At 41.9% G+C, this 13,463-nt stretch overlaps 1 protein-coding gene across 1 annotated transcript in view; it reads right to left on the minus strand.

Annotated features, from left to right (window-relative positions):
• Nucleotides 1-13,463, minus strand: part of CACNB4 (calcium voltage-gated channel auxiliary subunit beta 4) — a 188,887-nt gene that overhangs the window by 159,797 nt on the left and 15,627 nt on the right. The window lies entirely within an intron of this gene.

Genomic DNA, 13,463 nt, shown 5'->3' on the forward strand with positions numbered 1-13,463 from the left:
CTTTTTCACTAAGAGGGTGGTGAAACACTGGAATGCGTTACCTAGGGAGGTGGTAGAATCTCCTTCCTTAGAGGTTTTTAAGGTCAGGCTTGACAAAGCCCTGGCTGGGATGATTTAACTGGGAATTGGTCCTGCTTCGAGCAGGGGGTTGGACTAGATGACGTTCAGGGGTCCCTTCCAACCCTGATATTCTATGATTCTACTCTATAAGAGTAACTCATATTTGAAGAATAACCCTGCCACGTTAGTTTGCCTGTTACAGCGGATTATACAGTTTCTTTTCCCCCCCAAACACAAATACTCTGGTGAATACAACAGAATCTATGTATGAGCATAACGCCATCTGCAGAGGCTGAACACCAGAGATTTATTACCATCTGTGCAGATAAATTATATTTTAATAAATTCATAAAGAAAAATGTATCAGGTAAGGAACCTTCTATAAAGAAAACCTCATGATAAAACAAGAATGAGGCATGAAACTGCTCAGTAAAGCAATCTTATCCATCTCATCAGCCATACTTGGTTAGACTTCAGAAAACAGAATTGATTATACAAATTATTAGACTGTATTCAGTTTTATAAAAACTGAATACAGTCTAATAATAAAGCTGTTTATTAATAGCTACAGTAACATACCTTTCAGGGTCTAAACTTAATTACCTAATTATCTTTATCTGATGAATAAAGATGAATTGATCACTAAATTAAAAGTTGGTGATTGCCTAAGTTGCAAGTAATCATGACCTAATTTTATTTGTTATATGCGAACAGAATATAGCCCCGACCAAACACACACACCTTTAAAAGGTACCAAGTTTCCAAGCTGAAAACAATAATGACCAAAACTGAGTGGGATGAAAATTTAAAACATAAAAACGTGATTAACTGGGAATTTCAGAATGCATTATTATGTCAATCCCACCTCACCCCCAAATCTTAAATTACTTAAAAATGCTTCTTCTGTTAAAAAAAAATCCTGATTATGAAGGGAAGTGAAAGTAGCATTTAAATATATATGGAAAAATGGGGTAGACGACAGTAATGAGTGCAGGAAACAGAGAATGGATAAGGAAAGCTAAAAGTTATCTGTGAAAAATCTATGGCCAGTAGGGTTAAGGACACCCAGAAGGAATTGTTTAAATATATCAGGACACACAAAAACCTAAAGATGTGTAGGTCTGATATTAGATAAGGATAGTAAAACTGTCAGCCTTAATGCAGAAAAGGAAGAAGTATTCAAAACATACCTGTTCTGTATTTGGAAAGAAGGAGGATGATGTATTTGTATCTTACAGTAATAATAAAATACTTTATATTCCGTCAGTAACTACAGAGGATGTTCAACACCAACTATTAAAGTTAGATAATTTTACACCTTCAATACTGGATAATTTGAATCCAAAAGCATTAAAAGAATTGGCCAAAGAACAATCTGAACCATCAATGTTGATTTTTAACAAATCTCGGAACACTCAGGAAGTTCCAGACCACTAGAAAAAAATCAGATGTGCCAATATTTAAAAAATGGGATGACCTCTGTAACTAACAGTCTGACAAAAATCATGTGAAGAATTAAAGGATGGTAGCTAAATTAATGCCAGTCAACATGGTTTTATGAAAAATAAGTTTATTGTACAAGACCTGATACTGTTTTGATTGGATTACAGGTGTGGTTGATAAAGGCAACTGTGTTGAAATAATAAAATATTTAAATTTTTCTAAGATATTTGACTTAGAAAATGACATTCTAATGCATGACATTCTGATAAAAAATAGGCACTACCTAATGGATTACATATTAATTGGATTAGAAATTGGCTAACTGATAAGGTTTCAAAAAATAATTGTAAAGGGGAAAATCATCATTCTTTGGAGCTGTTTCTAGTGTGGTTCTGTAGAGATCTGTTCTGGCTCAATGCTATTCAATATCTTTATCAGCCATCTGGAAGACCATATAAAATCATTGCTGGTAAAATCTGCAGATGACAAAAATGGGTGGAGTTGTAAATAATGAAGGGGACAGGTCAGTTATACAAAGCAACCTGGACTGCTGAATAAAATGAGTTCTTTTAAATAACATTTTGTGCAGCCAAATACACGGTCATCTACGAACAAGGAACATAGGTTGCACTTATGGGAGACACTATGCCAGAATGCAGTGACACTGAAAAGGACTTGGGGGAAACACTAGATAACCAATTGAACGTGAGTAGTGCGATGCTGTTGCTAAGAGCGAGACTGTGATCCTGGGATGTACATGCAAAGGAATATCAAATAAAGAGGTGGCATTACTTCTGTGTACAGCATTAGTCAGATCATTATTGGAATACTCTGTCCAGTTCTGGTGCCCACACTTCATAAAGGATGTCAAAATATTGGTTCAGAAAAAAGGGCTACAAAAATACTAGGTCTGGAAAACATGGTTGGAAGCTGAAGCTAGCCAAATTCAGATTGGAAATGAGATGCAAAATCTTTTTTATCAGTGAGGGTAATCAACCATTGGAACAACTTACCTGAGGAAATGCTGGATTTGCCATCATTTTAATTCTTTAAATCAAGATTGGATCTCTTTCTAAAAGATATGCTCTAGCTCAAATACAAATTATGAGCTTGATGCAGAAATTACTAAGTGAGGTTCTGTGGCCTGTGTTGTGCAGGAGATGAGACTAAATGATGATTATAGTCCCTTCTGGCCTCAAAATTTCTGCATTAATGAAATATAAAGAGGTTTTTTTTTTTTAAATAACTCAAAGCGAGTAGCATCACAGTAAGTTTCCCCCTGGGCAACCAGATCCCATTTCAGTGTTTCATACCAAATTATTTTTTCTGTTTATTCTTTCTTCTAGCAAAGTGGGGTTCCTACCCCCGACCCCCAAAATCACTATATAGTAATGATAGAGGCAAAGTCCCTAATCAAAAATTTCAGAGAGCTTAAAGCCAAGAGAGACTATTAGATCATCTACTCTGACCTGTATGGCAGACTACCAGTGGTACTTAAAGCCATGGGAAGGCTGTACAAAATCTTATGGAAGGTATTTCTCCTTTTGTCAAATCGTAGTCTGGTTTTCAGTAAAATTCTCCTACAGTGGCAGTGGCACACATGCTAAAACAAAAGGGGAAAAAAAAATTAAATGTTCCCCGTTTGTGTCTTTAGAGCCAAGTCCTGCTTCCTTTACAGGCAGGAGAATCTCTTTGATTTCAATGGTAATAATAGTGTGACTAAGGCAAGAGGGATTTGGCCCAAATGCATAACTCTATGCACAGGAGCAGAACAACAACAAAGCATTGCTTCCAAAATAACATCAAAACACAGAAGAAACTCAAGGCAGCACCACGGAAATTCAAGCATGCTACCCAGCAAGATCCTTCACTCTTACATATATAAATAAATAAATGTTACTTTTCAGCATCTCTAAACCTCTCCTTTTCACTCCCAACCCACCGCTAACGTAATTGCCCACATCTCCCGCACAGCTCCTCCATGACTGCAACCTTTGTATGTCTGGCCTCTCTGCCTATCACCTCATTCCCCTTCAATCCATCCATAATTCTACAGCCAGTCTCAGCACATCACCCTCTTCTTTGAATGCCTTCACTGGCTTCCTATCACCTTCTGCATCAAGCCCAATCATTCCTTGTACTCCCTGCTCTGTATCCTAAAGCATTCTACCATGCTGCCACTTAGGCTTGGAGCAGCCTCCCTCTTCTCATGCTCCAAAACTCCCTCTACTTTTTCAAATCTCTCCTCAAAATATATTTCTCCCTTACAAAGCCATACAGAAGTAACCAGTTAGTTTCCTAACCTCCTCCAGCTCATGTGCGATTTGTGTCTGATCTATCTAGTTTGGATGAACAATGGATTGTAAACTCCATGGGGCAAGTTGCTTATCTTCTTGTTTGTTTGCAAAGTACCAAGCACAGTGTTGGTGCTGGGTGGAGAGGGGACAAAACTAACAACATACCAGTTAAGGCTGAAGGTTAATAAATCTGGAGATTTTATGCAAATAATCTGTATACTTGTATTTGCGAATTCAAATATGCATTATTTATGTAAATGACAGCAAATATCCTGATTACCAGACATTAAGCATGACAAGGCTGCAACATGGAGCAGATACAGAAATTGCTATGCTTCTGGCTGGCTATGGCATCTCCTGTAAGTGGTGACAACTTGAGGCTACTCCTTGGCCTGGACTAGATGCGGTTAGATTGCTAGCCCCAGGTGCTACCCGCTGCTTGCTCCCAGCTGGATTAGGGATATGGCTGTCCTTGCCATCCGGCAGGGGGATGCTCTGGTGCTGGATTCCTGTGCTGTAGCGGGGTGCATAATTTTGGCTTCTCCATACTCACTGACAGGGGGATCTCTGACCCTGCCTGCTGCTTTCTGGGTGAGGGGAGTGGCAACCTCTAGCCCTTGATTTTCCTGCTACTCCCTGACAGAGGGGGTCTGGCTTTGCTTGCTGCTCCCTGACTGGAGAGAGGAGCTTTTGCCCTGGCTCTGCCAGCTGCACACTAGTTACTGCTTACAAACACCTGGCCAGAGCGATGGCTACAGTTATTGCTCTGAACAGCTCCAAGTCTATGGCCATGGCTGGGTTGGAGGACTGCGCACTAGAACAGGCTACATCTCTTTGGTTAGATTCCTCCTGGCAAGGTTGCCTGCAGGACTCTAACTGCGGATATTCTTGTTAGAGCAGCTTAGAGCATCTCGTCAGCTCTCCAGATCAGGAGTTATGAAATCCTGGGCAAGATTGACTCAGAAAGCAGGCGAATCCAAGAGCCTCTCAGCCACATCAGGAGCCTGGACAGAGTGGGCCTGCTTACAGAGAACTTAATTTTAGATCAGAAAAATCCAGAACAGTAAGTTTAGCAAACGTCAGTAGGGCTGTATATGGATGATCTAAAAATAAAGGTGGGGCAAAAGTGAGACATTTGAGTCAATGTACGTGCTGTAGAAATTTAGGGCATGATTCATTCACCATAAAAGAAAAATAGAAACCCTCTTCAAGCTATTTTCCAGGGGATGCATGAATAATTTATGTAGAACAAGAGTGGGTTGCAATTTCCCCACACTGCTTCTGCATAAATTACACTGGCTTGTAATTCATCACACTTCTGTTTTTGCTGCATGTAAGCAGTAACCTCTCATTTATGGCTTACAGAGAATGGAATCAGCTGCAGAAATGCAGTTGGAGCATTTGCAGGTGAAAAAGTTGCAGGGGTATGGGGACTAGCACTACAGTCCTGTAACAGAAGTAAATTTTTTCTTGTTCGTATTGGATAACGTTTTACCTTTTTTAAAACCACAGGTTAGTAATGGGGCATGGGGCCTTTCAAGATCACCAGAGAGAGAGAGAGGCCTCAGAGGATGTGATTACAGAGAAGTTTGGATTGCCTGCGGATTTGGCATTGAGGGCAGTACTGTTTAGTAACTTGTTAATGGCCTAAAGTAAAGAAAATCCTTAAGCACATTAAATGAATAAATAAAACACCTTTACCTCCACCTTAATGACAAAATCCACATCAGTCTAATACACATTAAAAACTCTTTTCTGAGCAATTATCCAGTTCACCGTACAGAGTACAAAATGTACAACGATTTGACTTGTAACTAAGTGGCATATGTATGCACCCTGAAGAAGGAGCTTGTGGTCCTCAGAGCCCAAGTACAATATCTTGAAGCCAGAGTTGCTGAAATGGAAGAGCAGAGAGAGGTGCTATTATTAATAGAGAATAGGCTACAGGGAGATTGTGGAATAGGCCTGTCTCAGATCTGGCTGCCCCAATCTTCTGCTTGAGGAACCTAGACTCATGATGGCTAGGAACCAAGGTGGAATGGAAGGACAAGTTCATTAAGATGGGAACAGAAACAGTGGCAGTTGATCAGTCCTCACATATGGAGAAAATCACTTCAGGAAATGGGGATGCCATTGTAAGGTATAGATGGTCTGAGGTAACAGTGGATTTAACCAACAGAAATATTGAAAGCTGGATATGTGGCAACAAGATAATCTATTTAACTAAGTGACTTGCTTACTGGGTGTGAAGGTGGCAGATAAAATGGAAAAAAACATCCAGACAAACTTCTAGTGAGTGATAGGGAGGAGCCTAATGACAAATATTTAGTCTTGGAAGGGTTAGATTTTAATCAGTAAATGTTTATTAACATCATTTTACTGAATACACACAAACCAACAAAAACATTTTTCCATCAATGATAATCGAAACTTACAGATAGGCAAATTAAAAAAAATTCTGCTTGAGAGTATATTAAAGGTTCTTAAGTTAAACTCTACTTTGCATATTCTGAACATGTCATGCGGACTATTTGTGTTAATGGTTATAAAGCTTTAGCTCTTTAAATTTCAAGATCTACGGTCATTAAATAATTATTGTCTGACTCCCCTATGATTTCCCACAAATGTGAAAATTTAGATTGATTAAAAAAAATTTAAAAAGCTTAACCCCCATAATTTTGTGCTAATACGACAACTTAAATGGATAAAAATAGGAAAGAGAGAAAAGAGGCAACTAAATCTAATAAAGCAGTAATAATGAATATATTCAACTACCCACATAGATACTGGCCCTAGGTTATATTGGGACAAGGTTTAGAGAAGCAATTTCTCAGTGCTTTAAACAGTTGCTTCTTGGAACAACTTATTCAAGTACACAGAGAGGCCACTCTCATTGGAGTCCCACCTAACACATAGGCACTGGTTCACAGGGTAAAAGGAATTGCTGTACTGGCCAGTCTAGTCCAGTGTCCTGTCGGTCAGTGACTAGTAACAGGTTCTTACCAACAAGATGAGGTTGGTTTATGCCCTAAAGAACGAGGGCTTATATCCCTTCTAAACTATTGTTCACTTCTCGTAATCCTAGTTAACATACCTAGTTAACATTCCCACAGACCATTTAAAATATCCAGTCTTTTTCTAAAATCCTGCTGAACTCTTGACCTCAGCAATATCTTGTGGCAGTGAGTCCACAGGCTGTCCCCAGAGAGACCGGAGATTGAATGGGCATGCATGGAGATGGAAACATACTCTCTAGTGGTGGCCTTCTAGGCCAGGGTTGAGGTATATATTGATGACATGAGACACACAACACTTGCCTTGTTGATACCCATATTGTTTTTTACATAGAGAACTTCAGCCTACAATGACTGTCATTTCAGCATTTTTCATAAGCATTAAATTAACTTTAAAAAAACCTATGTCGGGGGGGCTTTTATGTGCAGATAAATGGCTGGGTGTGCTCTTCCCAGCTATGCTTACATCATCAATCTTTTCCTTTTGAAATGTTCTCGGGCTCTGCAAGTCTTTTGTTTGACAGTGACTGCTGCCTACCTACTGAATAGTGCAACATGTCTAAGAATAAACCACACTTTTCTAAGCACTCTTTTGCTTACACCAGGGACTAAAGATTGGTGCTTTGATGCTGCAGCGTGAAGTAGGGGGTCAAACCCATAGACCATCAAATCAGCTCACACTCATGCTTTGTCCAATACATTAAACACAGTAAATGACTAACTCAGTACAAGGAAGATCACATAAGGTCCTGAAAGACGTTCCCACTGGTTTGTTGTACCATAACTCCTCACCTCCCAGAAACTGTTCAGCTCTGACTCTGCCTACATCTCAGTTCTAGTTGCCACTTACTCTCTGGCACCCTATAACCAGTTCAGTTCACCTTGGTGTTCCCTTTGACTCCTCTCTGGTAGTAGAATTGTGTTACCAGTCATTTCCTTAGGTCAACAGTAGGTAGGGGAAGAAGGAGAGAGGAGAGTAGATGGAACAGCCTGGATCATACCTCTCCTGGGAGAGGCTAGCTGCTAGCATTGTAGGCTGAAGCACACAGACCAGACTGCAAACAACCCTTAAAAGAAAGAAAGCCATCCACATACCAGCACCCCAAAAGTCAAGGGTGAGCAAACTAATCCAAGAGCATGGGATACTAAGACAGAGTGGCAACCCACCACTATCACTGGAAGCCCATATAATCTTTGTTCTACAAATGATTTGTGATACAGTTTTTAAACCAGCAAAGGTGTCTGTTTTTCTCATTCTCCTCAGCCTCTTTGTCTTTTCATTCCATCTCCTCCCTCTTTCCTCTCTGCCCCTGGTTTTCCTTTTCTCTCTCTCTGCACATCATGCTTGTAACTTGTTTGCTGGCATTCTATATACCAAGGAGTATAGTATCCTTGTTAGCTAGGATGTGTCACAACATGCTGAGTCCACTGTCAGTTTAAAGAGGGGAATACAAGATGTGATGAACAGAAAGAGAAAAGAAAAAAAAGTTCAAACAAATGTGCTTGAAACATCCACAGTGTTTCTAGTCAGATGTAATTACTATTTTAATTATGGCACAGATTGTGATTTCACCTCTTCCCCCCTCTCTCAGATTTCAGAGATCTCTTGAGATTAATATATTCCCAGGAGTCGGAGGGCATCGTCATTGTGACATGTAGAGTGTTTATTAAGAGGCTAGTTGTGTACAATACTACAATGGCTGCATTTGCATCAAGGCAGCTAATGGAGAACGTTCCTGGCTTTCTTGAGAGACATGCAGCTTTGGGGGAAAGGGAAAGAGAAAAACAGGGGTAACAAGGAGACTGTCGAAGACAATACAGGAAGTGAGAGGATGAGCAAGGGAGACAGATGGAAAAGTTGAAGGAGGCAGGCTATGGAAGTGAGGGAGCTGAGGGAAAGAAACAGCAGAGAAGAGAGGAAATTCTTGAGGAGATGAGAAAGGCAGGAAGAGGATAGCTGCAGGAGGACAGCAGGGCAGGGACATGGGGAGCGGTTCTGGGAGTAAGGAGTGAGCACAGCAATGAGGGCTGCAGGAGGTTGTCAGGACAGTGAAGGGGAGTTGCAGGAGAACTGGGAGGGGATGTGGGGAGAGGGAGAGGGAACTGCTCTGCCATTAGGAAGAGGAAAGTGGGAGAGCTACCCAAGAAGGAAGGCAGCCACAGGGACATGAGAGGGTGCTACAGTCGGAGGTGATGGCTATTTGCTCTTATCTCATTGCCACTTCTGTCCCTCCACAATCCCTTGTCTACACCCCCAGCTTTTTTTTTTTCCCCTTTCCCTTCACTCTCTAGACATCCCTGCCATCACTCAGTCACTTTCACACCCTAACTTCTCCCTCCATCAAATGCCTTGCCTTGCTGTCCTTTCTCCCCTCAGCTCTGTAACTTTCCAGCTTTCTCCCTATCTTCCCTCACACTCCCATCCTCTCACTCTCTCTGCTTGGACATTCTTCTCTAGAGGAAGCAGGTTAACCTCACAAGTCCTACATCCTCTCTCTGGATATTCCAAACCACAGAAAGCTAGTAAAGTTTTGCCGAGTTCATTATTCTGGTGTCAAATGCTGCTGCCCCTGAGTAACTAGCTTCCTTATATCCACAGTCCGTATGTCAGAACGGATTATATTACTGCTTCATAGCAGGAGTGGGACCTGTTCTCTCTCTCAGGTCTAGGAAGGGTGAAATCACAAAGTGAAGCTACTACTCATGGTGCAAGAAAGATGAGAAATAAAACATGGACAGAATATTTAAGCCATAACAAAAGAGAAACAGTCATTTCCTGAGGATTAACGACAACTGCAAGGTTAATGCACCTTGGACCATTATCTCTAGCCAGTCGTTAATCCCCAGGAAATGCCCTGTGCCAAGGTCATTCTTCCCTTTATCAGCTGAAAAGAAAAGAAACCAGAGACATATGGATATTTTTGTATTGGGTGATCCAGTTTCAACAGGTCATTAGAGAACTAATCCACTGTTCTTTTGCCAGTCATTGCTCAAATCATTTCACAGTCTATTCAGCTTATAAAGAATTGTATTTTGAAGTTGGTTTTGTCTCACTCCTCTACATCTTTCATTTTTCTTTTCTTTCTAACCCAAGAACAGACTGCCCAATTGTGACTGACACACACAATCTCCCTTGTGTGCAATAGGGCCCTATCAAATTCACTGTACATTTTGGTCAATTTCACAGTCATCGGGTTTTTAAAATTGTAAAATTCATGATTTCAGCTATTTAAATCTGAAATTTCACGGCGTTATAACTGTAGGGGTCCCAACCCAAAAAGGGAGTTGGGGGGTTGCGGTACTGCTACTCTTACGTCTGTGCTGCCTCTGGCAGTGGCGCTGTATTCAGAGCTGGGCGGCTGGAGAGTGGTGGCTGCTGGCTGGGAGCCCAGCCCCGCCAGCAGCAGCACAGAAGCAAGGGTGGCATGGTATGGTATGGCCACTCTTACTTTTGCGTTGCTGCTGGCGAGGCTCTGCCCTCAGAGCTGGGCGCCCGGCTAACAGCTGCCGCTCTCTGGTTGCGCAGCACTGAAGTCAGCGCAGAAGTAAGGGTGGCAATACCACAACCCCCTTAAAATAACTTTGTGACCCCTGCAACTCCCTTTTGGGTCAGGACCCCCAATTTGAGAAACAGTGTTCTCCCCTTTGAAATCTGTATAGTATAGGGTAAAAGCACATAAAAGACCAGATTTCACAGGGAGAGAGAGAACAGATTTTGTAGTCCGTGAAACGTTTTTCATGACCGTGAATTTGCTAGGGCCCTAGCTCTCTCTCTTTATATATATTATATATATATATATATATATGCTCTTCCTTCCAAGAAGCACAGCATTGACCCTATATTACACACACACACACACACACAGAGTGCTGTGCTTATTTCTTGGAAGGAAGAGCAATTACCACTATGCAGACAACTCAACCTGTAACCAAATCACACTTGCAAGTATAACAAAAGAGAGCTAGTTCTAAGACCCAAGAAGTATTTAACATGTCACAACATAGTATACAATAATTTACAGGGGGGGGGAGGAATCCATTTCTATTATAGTCATTTTATTTCTAAATAATTTAGAGATGTGTCCTTAATTTATAAGCATGACCACAAAATTGGCAAGTGAATGCAAACATTTTAGTAGAATGTGAAGCAAGGCTAAAGCACACTAGTGTAATAAATATAATAAATATCTCCTGTCAGATGAGATTTATAATATCTTACATTTACATACCATCGTCCATCCCAAATGGATCCCAAAGGACTTTATATTTTACAAAACTGATATACAAACTATACATAGGGATCAAATAATCCACCCTAAAATACAGCCACCTACAGGATGAAATGCAGCAGCTGTTGAATAGGGTCTAATACTACCCAGTTCTTAAGACAGGAAGTGAAGAATATATTTTTGCACTTGCATGGAGAATTTAGGCAGGCAGAATACAAACAGCCAAAACCGAGTTGGGTTGCAACATTCAGGGTTGCAACCTCCCTTTGGGGTGTTTTAGGATCTTTTAATGACCACAAGTCATTAAAGTCACAAGTCAGGATCTCAGTTTTAAGTCACCTCCAAATGACAGCACATCTGACAACATAATGCCACCAGTGCTGGGTCACTGACTGAGAACTGACTCAGCGTACGTCTACCTTGAGCTGGGAGGTGCCGTTGAAGATATTTTTCCAATTTTTCTTTAGTTTTATTTTAGAGCAGCTCTTAGCAAATCTACAGGACATGGTTGGTAGGCTAGGGAGCGCTTTGAGCTTGCAGAAAAAGTGGAGAAATGGGGAATGGACGATACCAGCAGAGTGGGCTGGGGAAGAAAGGGGAGCAATGGATAAGAGATAATGAGGGTGGGGAAACAATCGAATGAGGCCAGTATAACCCTCCATAAGCCTTAAGAGTTTAAGGCCCTAGCCCACACAACCCACCATGAGCCTTTGCATTCTCGTTGGGGCATATCACACCCCACTGCAAGCCTCTGTCAAAAGCCTCATTGGGGCCCTCCCAACGAACTCCCCCTACAGTCTTAGGCTTAGCACATCCCGACAAGCCTAGATAGGGTTGTCAGTCTGACAGATACAAAGGGTCAGACTGCTGCAAAGGGATGTTATTTGCACTTCGATGTGCCAGCTTCTGTCTACCTGGCCCGCAGCTTTACTGTGCAGAAATGAAGAGACATGACCCTCACTAGCAAACTGCAACCTCTAGAAACGTAACTTGGTTAGAGACTTAAAGAAACTGAGTTTTGGGGGGTTTCTGAGGAACAATCTTTACAAAGACTCCACCTCACAGTCTTTGATACGTGTATCCTCCCAACACCCTTATGAGGCATGCAAGTGTTGTTATCCTCACTATACAAGTGGGGATCTGAAGCACAGCTAGGTTAAGTGACTTGCTCTGTTACAGACTTCCCGTGTGACCTTAGGCAAAGAACTGAACCCAGGTTCCTGACGTTCCAGGGTAGCTCCCTAACCACTGGACCTCACCACAAGTCACAAACGGAGGCAGTGTTGTCCAGGAGTTACAGAAAACTGCCCAGGCAAGATCATCCCAACCTGAGAAGCACTTGAGCATGACTTGTTTCATTCAGACGTGCCAGTGGTTCAGCTCTACACTAGCTAGCAAGTTACACAAGGAGGACTCTAAATTGCCTTCTCTCACTCGCTATGGGGAATGTACTGGAAATCATTTTCACAGCTGAAATGTGAAAGCCACTTTAAAACCATTAGAATCATAGAATCATAGAATATCAGGGTTGGAAGGGACCTCAAGAGGTCATCTAGTCCAACCCCCTGCTCAAAGCAGGACCGATCCCCAATTAAATCATCCCAGCCAGGGCTTTGTCAAGCCTGACCTTAAAAACTTCTAACGAAGGAGATTCCACCACCTCCCTAGGTAACGCATTCCAGTGTTTCACCACCCTCCTAGTGAAAAAGTTTTTCCTAATATCCAACCTAAATTTCCCCCACTGCAACTTGAGACCATTACTCCTTGTTCTGTCATCTGCTATCACCGAGAATAGTCTAGAGCCAACCTCTTTGGATCCACCTTTCAGGTAGTTAAAAGCAGCTATCAAATCCCCCCTCATTCTTCTCTTCCGTAGACTAAACATCCCCAGTTCCCTCAGCCTCTCCTCATAAATCATGTGTTCCAGTCCCCTAATCATTTTTGTTGCCCTCCGCTGGACTCTTTCCAATTTTTCGACATCCTTCTTGTAGTGTGGGGCCCAAAACTGGACACAGTACTCCAGATGAGGCCTCACCATGACACTAAACTGTGAGGAGAGGTAGATACGCTGGAGGGTAGGGATTGGATACAGAGGGACCTAGACAAATTGGAGGATTGGGCCAAAAGAAATCTGATGAGGTTCAACAAGGACAAGTGCAGAGTCCTGCACTTAGGATGGAAGAATCCCATACACCGCTACAGACTAGGGACCGAATGGCTCGGCAGCAGTTCTTCAGAAAAGGACCTAGGGGTTACAGTGGACGAGAAGCTGGATATGAGTTAACAGTGTGCCCTTGTTGCCATGAAGGCCAGTGGCATTTTGGGATGTATAAGTAGGGGCATTGCCAGCAGATCGAGGGCCGTGATCATTCCCCTCTATTCGACATTGGTTAGGAGCAGCCTGGATTTTATAAAGGGAA

The sequence above is a fragment of the Eretmochelys imbricata genome, chromosome 11, assembly GCF_965152235.1.
Source record: "Eretmochelys imbricata isolate rEreImb1 chromosome 11, rEreImb1.hap1, whole genome shotgun sequence".
Lineage (NCBI taxonomy): Eukaryota > Metazoa > Chordata > Testudines > Cheloniidae > Eretmochelys > Eretmochelys imbricata.